Raw genomic sequence first — 15,763 nt, 5'->3', positions numbered from 1 at the left:
CATCTATTTATTCATTCAGTAAGTTGTAGTACATGCCTGTTTTAGGCCAGTGAGAAAATCAGATTTTGGAATACTTATGGAGACATAATATATATATGCACCCACATTAAAAATTGATTGGCAAAGCAATTTATAAATACACTCATATGCACGGTGGCCATAAAACCTCCTGTCTATTGTAGGCTGGGTCCGCAAAGACCAACCTCATTGCTACTGGTTGCCCTGGAATCTTTTTAGTCTAATGCTTCCTCCTTCTTGTTGCATGTTCCCATTTTTTTCCAGAAAAACTTTGGTGCCCACCTGGAGGTGTCAGTCTCTTTCCTAATCACTTTTATGCCTATATTGATAGTTCATATGAATCATGGAGCATTTATATGGCATTAATAGCTATGCCTGATGCCACATTAAGCCTAAATGATTAAATAACTTGATTAAAAGGCCTGTATTTTGAGTTGTCTAGTACCAACAAGAGGAAGAGATAGTGACTCTTAAGTATATTTGTCACAAATATACTGTCACAATATACTGTCACAAATGGACAGTTTTCTATTGGTCATAGGAAACACGAACAGAGTGTATTTCTGGTCCTCAAGGTTCACCTTGATTATGAAAAGTTAGAAAATGATTTTTTAATGGTATTGAAGGAACTCTTAAGTAATATCATGTGAGATCACTTCCACGATATAATTAAGAATGGAAAGCTATTGCATTAATGGCTGAAGCCTGAAAACAACAATAAAAGAAAAATGCTATGTCTCTTCTAACATGGTTTCTGGGATTGTTCCAGATTCTTTAGCTATAAAATGGTGTAGTAATAGTAGTAATAATAATAATAATAATAATAATAATAATAATAATAATAATAATAATAGTTCCTACTTAGAAAACTGTTGTAAGGATTAAACAAGGTAATGCATGTAAATCAGCTGTGCCTGACACTCAGTGAGCAATCAACACCTTTATTAACAGATCCTGAGGTTCAAGGCTAGCATTCAGCTGGCAGATGATTCATTGCAATACCAGCTTAGGTTCTTATCTTTGAAGACTGTTGTTGTGTCTCCCACCAGTGATCTGGTACTTTTTTTTTTTTTTTTTTTTTTTTTTTACTGTTCTCAGTCATTGTTGGTTTCTTTGTTTAAAAATGTCCTGTAGGGTGACAAACACATGAGGCTGCAGACAGAATTGTAGATGGAATTGGAATCTCAGGCATAAGCATGGTCATATTTCCCCAGTGTTATCTTAACGAGCAGGGAGCTAAGGTCTATGCCCTGAATAAGTTTGACCCCTTGGGGCAGAATGCTCAGCCTGTCCTGCTTGATTCTCCCCAGGGGACAAGGGTCATGAAAACCAAAACACCATAAAAAAATACTCCAGGTTGCTCATGAGCCAGCAACTGTGTCCTGTCCTCTGAAGGTCCCTCATATTTCATATCTGTTTGGATATACTACCCCATGGATATTTCGGTAACCAGCAATCCAGTCCAGGAGCCTTGAATCTCTGCTTACCACCCTTGCTCTTTGGAATCCAGTCTCATCATTTTGCCTTTGAATGTGCCTGTTTAAGGCATGTTCCGTAGTACTCCCTTAAATGGAACAAGTTTGAAACTTCTTTTTTTTTTCATATTGTGAATCACTACCAGATTATAAAAGACAAAATTATTATTTTTTAAATCCTATGGTTCACTATGTTGGGTATCACGATACTTCTGTAACTTCCACAACAACTTACAGCTTCAGACACCAACCACCAATACTACAGTAACTCAATCAATCCAATTCCAACTCTTACTACCTGCAGTTAAACCAGACTCCATAGGTTAAGGACAATCTTCTACAAGTTTGCCCTTTGACATCAGCTGCAGGAAAGTTTGGGGGCCACAGCATTTCTGACCAACTGGCTACAAATTTGGGGATTCTCACCAACCCCTTGGGTCCAACAATTCACCAGAATTACTCATAGAACACGTTGAAAACACTATACTTACAGTTATAATTTTATAATATTGAAAGTATACAAATAAGAAACCAAAAGAAGTGATGAATAGGATGAGTCTGGGCGGGTCTCAAATACAAGCCTCTGTGTCATCTCGACGTGGAGGCATAAGGTATCACCCTCCCAGTACAAAGATACATTTTCTCAAATGCAGAAGCCCTCTGGAGCTTTGAGCGTCCTGAGTTTATATGGGGTTTCATTGTGTGGACATGACTGACAGAATCCATGTCCATGTGACTGAGCTCCATCTGCACCCCTCTCCTCTCCCAGAGCTCCAGGAAGTGGTCCGACGTGGCCTGGGGTGACCTGTTTCAATGCTCCAACCTCCTAATCACATCCTGTTTTTTTTCTGGTGTGGCTATTTCCCACCCTAAGACTAGCGATGTGGCTAGATCTGCTCTGCAATTGTTAGGTGTGGTCTCCCTGGCCCACTTTGAAGAAATAAAAGACACTCCTAACACAAAAAATGTCAGAGACTCAGAGATTGCTTCTCCAAGAATGGGAGAGAAACAACAGCCAAATTTTTCATTAGACAGCACTCATGGAATTGTACATCTGAGTATAGTATATTCTACATTCTGATGGAACATTTAGGAAAATAGTTCATCTTCCCAATTGTAATGTATATGTGTTTGATGATTTCTAATGACATAGAAAAACTAAACCACCTTGACCATGTCTAACAGTCCCATTGTTTATTTTAAAAAAAAACCTCTATATTTCTTTTATATCATTCTTTCTGTGTGTCAGTCACTGTTCCAAGTGCTTATACACATTAATTCATGTACGTCAATAGATTCTAGTACTTCAACAAATAATGTATTGGTGAGCAGCCCAGTTAGTAGATTCCTATTCAATAATATTTGTTTAAAGCATTTAGGTACGATTGGATTCAGTTTTAGTACTTTTGGATATCAGCCATTGAAAGTCATGAGGGTCTTTGCAGATAATATGTAGATTCTTTTGTCCTTCTCACAAAGTTTGGGTACTGCTTGAGCCTCTCCAGGGCATTGAATCATGAAGCACAGGAGCTGCCATACTGTGTTTATAGGTGCTCTGCATGACCAAAGAGCAAGATTAGTAAATAAACAGATTTATCTTAAGTAAACACCAGTAAAATAGAATGGATTGAATAGACATCTCATTTAGGTTTAGTGACCACATTCTGTTTAGAAGCCCAGAATCATAATGAAGCAAAACTTAGAAAAGAAATACCATTACCTGGATCAATGTCAGAACAGAAACTCACAAGTTATTTTACAAGCTCAACAAACAAATGTGTACATAATATAAGATATTCAATAATCTAAAGATAAATTATGATCCATCTTCTCATTTTAGTCACCATATTAAATGCAGAATTTTTGCCTTAACAGGTAAAATTTTTGTAATAATTATCTTCCAACCCAACTTAGCCCTAAGACCAAAGAACACACCTGGTACGGAGTTACCATGAGTTAAATTAGGGACTTACAAACAGGAGTAGATTCTTCCCAAAGGTGGCTGGTTGGGAAATGGAAGTAAGTGTTCTATGCTAGAGAGAGAGAGAGAGAGAGAGAGAGGAAGAGGAAGGCTATAGCAGTGGCTTATAAAGGTTTAGGTCCACAGGGTATGACAATGGATTTCCAGCAGTGTCTTATGAGATTTGTGGCAGGGTCTCATGGGATTTGATTATGGGAGAGGAGTTTTAATGATGTTCTTTCCCCCCTGAAAGGTGCTGTGGACTTTTAATGTCCATGTAGACAGCTGTATGTAGTGACTTGTTCTCATAATGGATGGAGGGGGCCCAGACCCTGGATCCTTACAATCCACCCCCACCCAGAAGACTATATTATCCATAGGACATACAGTGCATCCACTGTCTGCATACACACTTCTGAGTATAAGAGGCACCGGACCACTAGGAGTCCCCCCCACAGAGATAATGACCTACAAAGTATAGTTGTAAATGAGATTCTTTTCCTGATTTTCTGATGTGCTGAATTTTGCCATGACAGCAGGGTTTTCCAGTCCAAGGCAGGCCCATGCCACCTGACAATGACAGTTCAGTGCATGCTCAGCATTGAGATTTATTTTGCATGTAGGTTACTACAGAAGTCTATTGCAGAAAGGAGTTTGCTATGACATTAAGAGTGAAAAGAATGACGTCTATGGGAAACTATGAGAGGCAAATCTTGTTGATCTAAAAGAATACAAGGTAAATTTCCATTAATAGACTGAAGTGTGATTGGGCAAGGGGTGCTATGAGGGAGTTTTGATACCTCACCTTTCCATCTTTCAATTGCAAGGAGCATTCTGGTCAAATCCTCAGTTAACCTTGGCATAATAAGTGTCTACAGAGTCATAAATATTGTGCCTTGAGGTATGAGTGGTTCCAGGTTGGTTACAAATACAACTTTTGACATTTTGCATATAAATGGTGCTCTAATATGTAAATTTTGGAAGGCTCCTATATCCCATGTGCTTAGGATTCCCAATCAGCATGACTGCATCAGCCAGTACCACAGCCAATTGACCTATTTTTCCCAACTTCTGATGCTTGAGGCACAGGCAAGAGTAAATTATTTCTACTACATCATGGCTGTAGCATTGCTCATCCTTTTACCTGAATTCACAGTGCCTGCATGGGACCTGCCATTACCAGTTCAACAGGACTGGGAGCAGCTGCTCAGGGCCATGAATTGAGAATCTGGTAGGACCAGATACAACAAGAATGTCCATTGCTGTAGAGATTGCTTGCCATCTTTTAATTGTTCTTTGAAAAGCCCATTCATCCTTTCAATTAATCCTGCTGTCTGTAAAACATCATTTCAGTAACCCAAGCTTGGATTTAAGATGAAGAGGTTCCCCATCACTGCCTACATGTGTGGAGACCCCAAAGAATACACTTAGATTTTCTAAGCTACATATTGTAGCTCTTTGGTTAATTGTCCCTACTGGGAAGATCAGCAACAGTCCAGTGGCCATAGCTACTGCTGTAAAGGCATATTTTGGACCTCCGGATAAAGGAAGGGACTCAGTGTAGTCTACTTGCCACCTGGTAACCAGAATATGCTTGCAGCTAATGTGACCAAGTTAATAAAGAACCTTCCCTGGGTGTCCCAGTGAAGGAGGGGCAGGCACCCACAAAATCCTTTAGCTGTTTTGTGGTGATGGGCGTCTGAAATTGCTGTGCCAGTCTCAACACAATTTTCACCCTCGGTATCCTATTTTCCTATGCAACTTTTCCACAGCCTTATGTGATGTTGCTCTATGCTATGAATTCTTTCTATCTGGTTCAATAGTACCAGATAAGGAATTAGTTTTATGGGCAGAGACATAAAACATGGGTACCTTCACTTGTGACAGGCAGTCCAGATGTCTTCCCACATTTCTTTTCCCCATAAGGACCACAGTCCTCTTGCTACCACAGGGACATCCACACTGTCAGGCCCAAGTACACTGCCCACTTGTCAGTACCAATAGTTAATTCATTTGCTGGTTAAGGGCTGGACAATGTACAGCCCTTAATTCAGCCCTTGGCTGCTTTGCATAATCCTCATTTCCCACCATATAGTTAGTGCCCATACCTGGTTGCATAGCTACTACTGTTCAGGTGGTTGGGTGAAAACGTGCTGATCCATCAGTATACCAGGCAGACTCAGACATACTGCTACAACCATCAATTGATCAATTGATGATGGCATAGAAACAGCCATCTTGGGAAGATCAGCAGGGAGGGACGAGCCTTGTCTTCCACTTAGGAAACTGGTCCTAAGATATCATGCATTTCTATGCTTACAGGCCTGTTATTAAAAATACTACATTGTAGCAGATAAGCTTCCCACTTGTTTAATGTGCTCAGTTGTGCACTGCATGAATGAGGCTTAGGAGCAGTATCCCCAATCTATCCCTGTATAAGGATGGCTGTTCTTAATTTCACAAGGCATTTCTGAGTTAGTCCTTCAACTGCAGTAAGGCATTATGCACAGAACACAGTTGTTTTCTTCAGGGGCTATATGATAGTTTGAAACATTTTTAGAGCTGAGACCAAAAGCCTATGGAAGCTCATTTTGCCTGTTCCCTTTATCACAATCCCCACTCAAAGCCAGTATCAGTACTGGCCATGTCTAATTTGAAAGGCACATCTGTTTCCACCCTCTGTAAAGCCTGAGCCGGTGTGATAGCCAGTTTGTCTTTTTCAAACACAGCAAAGGCAGTCTGCTGTGGAGCATTCCATTCCTTTTTTTTCCTTTTCTAATGAAGGCATACAGGGGTTTTAGAATCTGAGCTAAATGGCATATAAATGGTCTCCAATAACCCAGCAAAACAAGAAATGACATAAGTTGTTAGGAGTAAGTGGGGTGGGGCAATTTTGTACTTTATCAATAACAGCAGAAGGAATAATCTTAGTCTTACCCAATCAAACAATTCCCAAGAATTTGACACAGTATCCGGGCCCTTATAATTTGTCCCAATTTACGGCCCATCCTTGGCTCTTGAGGTGGGCCACTACAGTCTTAGAGGCAATTTCCAACTCTGCAAGGGAGTTGCTGGTTAACATAACATTAATATAATGAAAAAGAGTGACTTCTGCTGGAGATTCTATATTTGTAAGTGTTGGGCTACCAAACCATGGCAGATAGTGGGGCTATAAAGATATCCTTAGGGTAACACAGTGCATGCCCATTGTTATTCTTCCCACATGAAGGCAAATGTAGACTGGCTTGAAAGATCTAAAGTAATACTGAAAAAGGCATTAGCAAGATTCAACACAAAATGAAATTTGCCTAACTGGGCACTTAGGCCCTATAACCAAGTAGCTACGTTTGGTACAGCTACAAACAAAAGAGGAGTTACTCTGTTAAGTTCTTGCAATCAATAGTCATCTGCCAGGCACCCTAGGCATCACCAGGCTTCTTCACTGGCCAGACTAATTGAGTAAATGGGCAGTGAGTGGGTATTATAATGCCCATGCTTTCCAATTCTTTAAGGGTGGCTGTAATTTGTTGATGTCCCCTGGTAACTTATACTGCTGCCCCAGCACCATGCATCTGGAAGAGGGTAACTTTATCAGTGACCACTTGGCATGTCCTCTTTGTATGGTTTTGGCCACCCAGTACCAGAGACAGAATTCACCTACATTAGTTTGCAAAGTGATATTTTACAAAATATAAGTCTCCAGTATATATAATAGAATAGGCTATATGTACACTGTATACTTTTGAGGTAGTAACTAGCCAATCTGCATTAGTTGTTGTTGTGTGGCCTTAATACTTTGGCTCCTGTACCTGGTAATGGCTAAAGTCGATCTACCAGTTCAGGGCCATTTTCCATATATGAAGATGCAGTCCTCTCCAGTGTCCATGTGTGCCAAAACCCTATGCTTATCCGTAGAGGACCAAAAGACTGTTAACTCACTTTCCTCCCTGAGGGGGTCTGTGGACCTTCAATGGATGTCCCAGTCATGTAGGCAGCTGCATGCAGTGACTTGTTCATAATGGAGGAGGGGGCAGGACCTGACCTCTCACAACATAGTTTCGAAAAAATTGCATTTCTGCTTTAACGAAAGAGCTGGCCTGTGGTGGAATTCACAAAAAGTGATTTATTACTAAAATAATTTATATCAGAACAGTGTTTCTTTTTTATTGCTGCATTTTTAAATTTTATAAACACGTAATATTTCTTATATATGTATATTTCATGCTTTGTTTCATGATCATGTACCTTTAATGCTAAGTGAAATATTTTGCAATAATAATAACATTATTAATGTTTTTAATTGGTAAAAATTGGCTACAATTATATATTTAAATAGTCCCTGTATTGTATTGATTAGGAGGTCAATATCTGGAGTTGAAAACTTCCTGGGTTAAACTCAAGGCCCCACCATTTTGTGGTCTTTTGACTTTGACAAGCAATTAACTTAATCTCTACAGTGACTATGTCAAGAAAAATTATCCCACTGAGTATTGTGAGGAAGAAAAGAGATATTACATATAAACTCTTTAGTATACTACCTCATGGTTATATTTTGGAAATAAGTCTCTCATGTTTCTGCAAGTCTTCTGAGTAAAGGGCATTGACATCTTTTTCTGGACCATCTTTTCAAGGACATTTGTATAGCAAACCATCTTGGAAGGTAGAGATCATAGCCCCTCCAGGAAAGGGGATGCATTTGCTTCCTGACCAGTATAATATAGATCATACCCTAAGGAAGTGTTGCTGGATGCCACTTTTAAAAGACTGGAATTTTCTGAGCTTGAGCATTCTCAGAAGTAAGTTAACTGGACAAGCAGAGTGAATTAGTAGTTGCCTATATTTTAAAACTTGGTATAAAACACATTTAAGTGGACATTTTATTTTTATTTAAAATATTTAAAAATCATTTAAAATGTATTACAAATGAAATTAAAAGCAAAGATTTATTGATCTTATAAAGTTCCTCCAAGTTTCCATAGAATATATTTAAAAAGCCAAGTAGAGCACACGAGAAGCCTTGAAGTTGTATTCCTCCTGAGAGTTTTATTCTGAAAGCATTTAGATGGACCTTCTAGATCTTTTCAGTCGCTTCTACTCTTCTTTTATTCTCACCCAGCTTCCTTGATTTACGTTATTTCTCTACCTCCTGAAGCTATCCAACTTTTTAACATTGTATTAGATGATTCCTAATGTGCTGTTAAAGTTTAAAAAAAAATAAGAAGAAAGAAAAGGGAAAGGACAAATAGAAAATAGTACAGAGATTTTTTTATTTTTAAGAGAGTGAATATGAGGTTAAGAGGAGAGGGTAGATAAGGTCCTGGATTACTGATTTTGTGGAAATAATATATTATCACAGGAACATGCTTCTGAAAGCTTACCTTTCATATAATTGTTTATCTCATCATAAATACTAATAGTTTTTCACTGCTAGCAAGTCTTTACTATAAATTCATGGTTGAAAAACATTATATCTATAACTTTACACATGGGTTGAAGGATATATTCCATTGGATAAAATGTGAATGAGCAACAGCCATGCCCCCCCAAAAGTATTTGAGTTATTGTTGCTCTATAATGCACACCTCATTTGCCTGTTCAGCACATAGCATGACTCCTATAACTACAGTGTCTCACTGAGGGAGGGTAGAGCAACAGATCTGCAGCTACTACCTCATAAAAAGTGAAAAATAGCTTTAGGTAGTTGTCAGAATTTCTGCAGTCTCAATATAAATCTCTCACAACTAGCATTTTGAGAAGAATTGACATTTAATATTAATAAGAAATCAATTAAATAAAGTTTCTGATTTTTCAAAAGGTTTGTGTATTCTGGTTAAGGCTTCATGTGTAGTAGCATTTCATTTTGCATATTATCTGGCTTAGTTCCTTTACCTGTAATGAAATACATGGTAGTAAGAAACACGGGGAGGAGAGAGTATCTAGCTTGTCCATAACCACTCTATAAGGATGCATTCTTATATTTTCTTTAGACTGCAGAGTCTAAAATCACAGACCCTGCATTTTTTCTGCTATGTGTGTGACTCCAGTGATGCATTAAATAAAGGGAAAGCAATTCAACCCATACTTAAGTGGCAAAGATATTCAAGGGAAATTATTTATTCCAGATATTTATTGATGTGTAACAAACCACTCGATACTTATTGATATAAAGCAACAAACTTTATTTTGCGGCTCAGTTTCTGTGGATCATTAATTCAGGATGGGCGCAGAGGGTATGACCTATTCTGATCCATGATCTTTGAAGCTTCATGAGGGAATACTTGAAGCCTTGGGGCTCTTAACCAGCTGGCTGATCATGTGAAAGGTTTTCTTCACTCATAACTCTGGTGCATGGGTTGGGATGGCTTGAAAGCTGGGCCCAGCTGGGTCTGTCCTTCGGAGGACCTCTCCATGTTATGTGGGCTTCTTTCCAGCATGGCAGCCCCCGGATTCATAAGGTGGCTCAGGGCTTTGAGACTCTACTCAAAGAGCAGAGTAGTGCCATATTGTTTTACGACCTTGTTTGCATGTCATAGAGTCTCATTTTTGCTGTACCATATTCCTTAATGTAATCACAAGTTAGCCCAGATCCAACTAGAAGATACAGAAACATCACTTGGCTATTGAAGGCATGTCAAATGATTTGTATTAAAACTGCTACAGAAACTATATGAAATATTTTAAGAGGTAACTTACCAATGAGTGCCAAAATATAGCAATCTGGGGTTAAATCAGTTTTCTCCCCTTCCTTTCTCTCCAAAATTAGCTCACAATATGGGAGCATCTTGGGCATTTTAGATGATGTGATGACAAATATGCATAATCTTTCTTTTGCTCAATTCTTTTTGATGCTTTGATGATTATTCTTGCTTTCCTCAGGAGAATAATGGTAAAATAAATGTCTCAAAGGCTAGAAAAATTAAATACATAGAGTATAAACAAATTTCCAAGAATGAGATAGCAATTCCCTGTTAGAGAAGTAAGATCAAAAGTAAATTCACTAAAGCACATGGCATCTGGGTGATTTTACATTTTTCTGTCATAAACCAACAAGGATCTTGTTGTGAACAGACGGCGGGAGGAGATTTTGGTTGATTTTCATGTCAAAACACAGATCTGACAGGACCAAAGACCTGGTAGTAAGCTACATGAGAGCTTTTGATGTATTATATGACAGGCTTGAGCTCCTATAATAGCCACAAAATTCTTTAACTGATAAAAGCTTGATGCTTCTATATTTAGCAGTCGTGAACATTTCAATCATTTTTTCAATCATTTTTAAAAGCACCATTTTTAATAATTGCAACCATGTCACTATCCAACGTAAAGAAGTGTTAATACTGCTCCAGCTGACCGAGTGAAAAGGGAATATATATAAGCATGTATAGAATAAGGCATGGTTTAGTTTATATTCTTCCAATAAATTATTTCCATTGGCAGTTTATTTTGTTTTAGAGTGAGAAAATTCATTCCTCTGAATGATAAAATGCACTCTGCTTGAAAACTTGGATTAGTTCTGACAATTCACTGAGAGAAAAGTAGCTCATCTGTGAAAATGTGTTAGTTCAGCACTACACTCCATCTTCAAATTCTATCTACCTTTACACTTCTGGGACTGGCTGATATTGGTATTATCTTTCTCCATCATGAGAGCAACAGGGAAATGTGATAGACCTTCCCTCCAGCCCAGGAGTTTTCAGATATTTTGGTGAGAATCAAGTGTTATTAAGGGTCATAAATAACCTTTGTTTACGTAAATTATCTGTATTGAGTCTTTTTTTTGTATCAGAAATTAAAACTGAAGAATTTTGCATGACAATTTGCCCTTTTCATACTGTATGTATATACTTTATGTATATCAACATAGCTTTCAAAATTTTTTCTTTGCCAGTTTAATATATAAACCATATCACAGTTTTAATTTTGTTTTTCTAATTATGACTGTTTGCATGTCTCTTGATATTCTTTTGCAGTGAAATCTTTATTTATATTCTTTGCACATTTTTATATTGAGTTTAGAATGTTTTCCTTATTTTTCCAGGAGAACTGTATGTTACAAAGGTAATTAACTTGTCCATGATATGGATTGCAACAATTTTTCCAGTTTGTCTTTGAGCTTGACTTTATGTTTGTTGTTTTTGTCTTAATGTGGGTTTATGTTTTTAATTATATAGCTGTGTTTCTCAATCTTTCCCTTGGTGGCTTCCAGTTCATAATTATAATGGTCGTTTTTGACTTTGATTCGTAAAAATAATTTCCTACTGGTTCTTCAGGTACTTTTCTTTTCATGTCTGAATGTTTGGTCTCTTCAGAACTTATTTTTGTTTCATATTTGAGGTGATGATCTATTTGTACTTTTTCTGAAGTTAATCATTTGTCACAGCACCATTCTTTAAATGACTTATCTTTTTTCCATTCATTTGAAATGATAATTTTATCTTGTACTAAGCCCTCCTGTGGTGATCTACCTGCATGTGTGATGTGTGTATTTTATTTATTCTCTGACCTCTTAATTTTAGGTGAGAAAAGTAAGGCTGACATCTTATTTAATATGCATCACTTAATAAAGAAAAAATTGCATGAAAACAAACTGAACACATTGTGATTTGGTAGAGGTGCTAGTATGACAGCAACTGACACTGGCATCTAAGACCTGATCAATTTTCACTTGTTCACTACATTGTATCCAAAGAAGTGTCATCTCTTTCTAACATTGCTTATTCAAAATGGCTTAAATCAAAGGTTTAGTTTGTTTGCCAAATCTTGATACCTAAATTATTTAATGTAAAAATCAAAGGTAATATAGGGTTTTCCAAAGGATATTCTGAAATATAACTAAAGTTTCAGAGGTAGTAAATTTTAATTGTAGAGCTTTATTATGTTACTGAAAATGTTATTATACAGAAAAATAATATTTCCCAATGTTGTATCTTCAATTACTTTAAATGGGTTTTTGATAGATAAAACTAGTTAGGATCAGAAAGTAATCTAATGCAAAATTTGTGGTTTATTGGGCCTTATTATTCCTTTTTAATTAAAAAAAAATAACTATTCTAATGCAGAAGAAAAGGAAAGGGAATTAGCATATGTAGAATCACTTCACTATGCTTGGTGTTTCATGGGCCTATTTCTTCAAACTTTTTTCTTTGCTTTGCTTCCATTTGTATCTAGAAAAACATAACTGGAAAAACTCCATGCAAGTTGGTACCATGTAACCGTCTCCTTTTTTCTATCCATGCCTCCACTTGTTTGCTCAAAGTGGGATCAGATGTTCAATCACATGTTGAGAGCAGAAAGTAATATCTTTTCTTCCGTCAAACCACTTGACATCTGTAAAAATTTAAATATGATAACAGCTCCTCCACCAGAAAGAAAAAAACTTTGACTCTAACTTGATTTATACAGTGCTTTTGCGATCCCTTTATACTTTTTAAAGTCAGGGTCTAATTTTAATGGAATAGTCTCTGAAAAAAATAAACTTCTCATCCCATTTATTTAATTATAAGGATTTGTTCCTTCATCCACTTGAAATTTATTGCAACATATTTTTATGGAAGACATAGTGCAGCTATTAATGTATGATTTAACAAGAAAATATAAACTCTGCATTAATCTGGAGTTATGGGTCTTGAAAGATTAGGTAAAACAGTTGTCCACATCGTGATGGATTATGTTTACTGATTTACAGAGAAATTATTGTGGGATGTCATTGTCTGAAGTTTCCCAAAAATCTTATATAAGATAACAGGTTCTTATATGTGAAATAAATAATTACCTTGGTAACAGAGTGCAATAAATCTACTCAGTAAATGCTTCATCATTTTTTTTTTTTGAGATAAATATGGACTTGCGTTACACTGGAGAACCTCAACTTGCAACAGGAGCACTGTTATATTGGAGCTTAGTTTTTCTCTGAAGTTGTCCAATTGAAGGTCAGAGATTAGAATTGATACTGACATAGTTTGACAGAGTTATATCTGTGTCCTTATAAGCATATGCTTTCATGACTACATAAACATCTCTTTACCTAAAAGATGATTCCAGTACAATAAGACCCATATCATTTTACAGAGTTATATTTTGTACTTTCCTACAAAAAATACCAGTCCCTGAACACAAGCTTTGCCTTTCTTATCTTATCTTTTTCTTCCACATCTCACTTCTTTCCTTCAGTTACTCATGGATTAAAATACATTAGTATTTTCTCATCATAAACTTAATTCAAATTTATTGCATTGCATTGATGAGCTAAAATGAATAATAAAAATAGAAATTTGGACATGTTATGTAATGGATTAGTTTAGCATATGTTTTTAAAGTACTTATTTGCACACCAATCTTCTAGATATTGTGGAATCGCAACAATAAATAATGTAGTGCTCACATGCCAAAGAGCTTGCAATAATAATCCTTGCCTTAATATGATGTGTATTAATGTGCATTTTCATCCATTATCTCATGTTGACCCTTGAGAGGTAAGCTGAACAGATATTACTTACTATCTTTATATAGATGATGAAACTTTACCTCAGAGACATGAAATGCCATTTTTTCAGTCTTGGGACCATTAAGTGGGGAAGCAAGAATGCAAAACCAGACAATTTTATTACTAACCTAAAAGCCTTTTCTACTTTTCTACACTGCCCCAATCGGGAAACCGACCCCCATTCCCCACCCCCACCTGGTCACTTAAAGTAGTTTAAATCTTCAGGACCACGATTCTGAAGAACATGCAGAAATGATTTTAAAATTCTGACTGTCAGTAAAAATTTCAGAAATATAGAAGTATGAGAAGAAGCCCAGAATAATGTTGGAGGTGAAAGATACCCCAGTTTTAAAACACATTAAAAAATGAATCCAATCAGGAGAGGTCTTAATCCTGTTACTGGAAGCCTTATAGAAACAGCTCCAAAGAGAGAGAAGCCATGAAGAGCACCCAGAAGCTGGAAGTCAGAGGGACAGGAAGATAAAGAAGGCATGGTCATGTGTATTGCCATATGATGGAACAACCGGGACTGAGTATTGCCAGTATCGAGTGGTCCCCAGTACATCACAGGCTTTGGGGAGAAAGCAAGACCTTGCTGACACCTCAGTTTGGGACTTCTAGCCTCAAAAACATGAGCCAATAAATATTCAGCATTAAAACTAACTCATTTTTCAGTATTTATTTTAGCAGCTTGGAAACTAAAGTTAGTAAGCTGCTGCAGAGATGCAAGGTTTCTGAAGTATTAGATGTATGGTGTGGGAGAGAGAAATTAGAGCTGAGGATGCATCCAATGACGTTGGCCTGCTGAACTTGAAGGATTTAACAAGAAATAATCATAATATCATTACAGAAGTTTAAAGCAAGGTGAGGAGTAATCTGTGAAGTAAAAACAAGTACTTTAGTTACTTGTAAGCTTAAGGAAAGTAAAAAACAAAAATTCTGTAATAGATTAATTAGAGAATAGATGTTTAGTGAGTCCTTACTATAGGCTATATATATATGATAAAATTAAAAATATATTAAATAAAAAGATGAAAAAATATGTATTATTCTAAAGTTGAAAAAAACAATGCTCAAAGAACCTAGGAATTTTGAACAAGTTCACCTAGCTGGTCACTATTACCAACCCGTGTATAAATAATGAATAAGTTTTAGTAGTTATTTGTGATATGGTTCCTGAAGAAGACATCATTTATGTAGTTATGCTAACTGTCTTAAAAGAATTGAAATATTTTTCTAAGAAGAACAACAAAGAAAGGTAATCTTATTTTCCCTCTAAATTATGAGTGTTATAAAAATCAAGTCTAGGATACATATGAATAACGCTGTCCCAAACTGAAAGAGCCCAGGCTCCAGTGTGCCATAGTGAAAATTTTAAGTGCCCTATCAAGCGCTAAATGTCACTGTCAGGCTTTTGATCACAGAATATATGCATGAGAGTGCATTTGTATTATATATCTGAGACTCCTCCATCACTGATATTCAATGATTTGTATGTTCTCTAACTATAAGAATCGGGCATTTCGAAATTAACCTTTCCAAATTAAATAGAATTCAACTGAGTGCAGCCCTTATGAACAACCTTGAATCCCCTTCTGTCCTAACCGCTACTTGCCCAGCCTTCTAAGTGAATGGTCTAAGACTGAAACCGTCCATTCTCCCCTCCCACCACGCATTTCCTTTTGCCACTAGCAACCACTATCTGCTGGGTGAAGGGTTCTTATAGATAATTTTCCAGGAAACAACTGGTGGATAATAAAAACCAAAACTTCCAACTCAAATACAATAAATGTTTTTATATTTTTAAAAGATTGTAGGATTTATACT

At 36.8% G+C, this 15,763-nt stretch overlaps 1 protein-coding gene and 1 pseudogene across 1 annotated transcript in view; both read left to right on the top strand.

Annotated features, from left to right (window-relative positions):
• CDH18 (cadherin 18) overlaps positions 1–15,763 on the top strand; it is a 518,873-nt gene that overhangs the window by 63,534 nt on the left and 439,576 nt on the right. The window lies entirely within an intron of this gene.
• Positions 1,215–1,411, top strand: LOC143645718 (H/ACA ribonucleoprotein complex subunit 3 pseudogene; annotated as a pseudogene).

Source organism: Tamandua tetradactyla, chromosome 9 (genome assembly GCF_023851605.1).
Source record: "Tamandua tetradactyla isolate mTamTet1 chromosome 9, mTamTet1.pri, whole genome shotgun sequence".
Classification (NCBI taxonomy): domain Eukaryota; kingdom Metazoa; phylum Chordata; class Mammalia; order Pilosa; family Myrmecophagidae; genus Tamandua; species Tamandua tetradactyla.
Note: the sequence above shows the minus strand (reverse complement) of the source record. Positions and strands in the feature narration are given on the sequence as shown.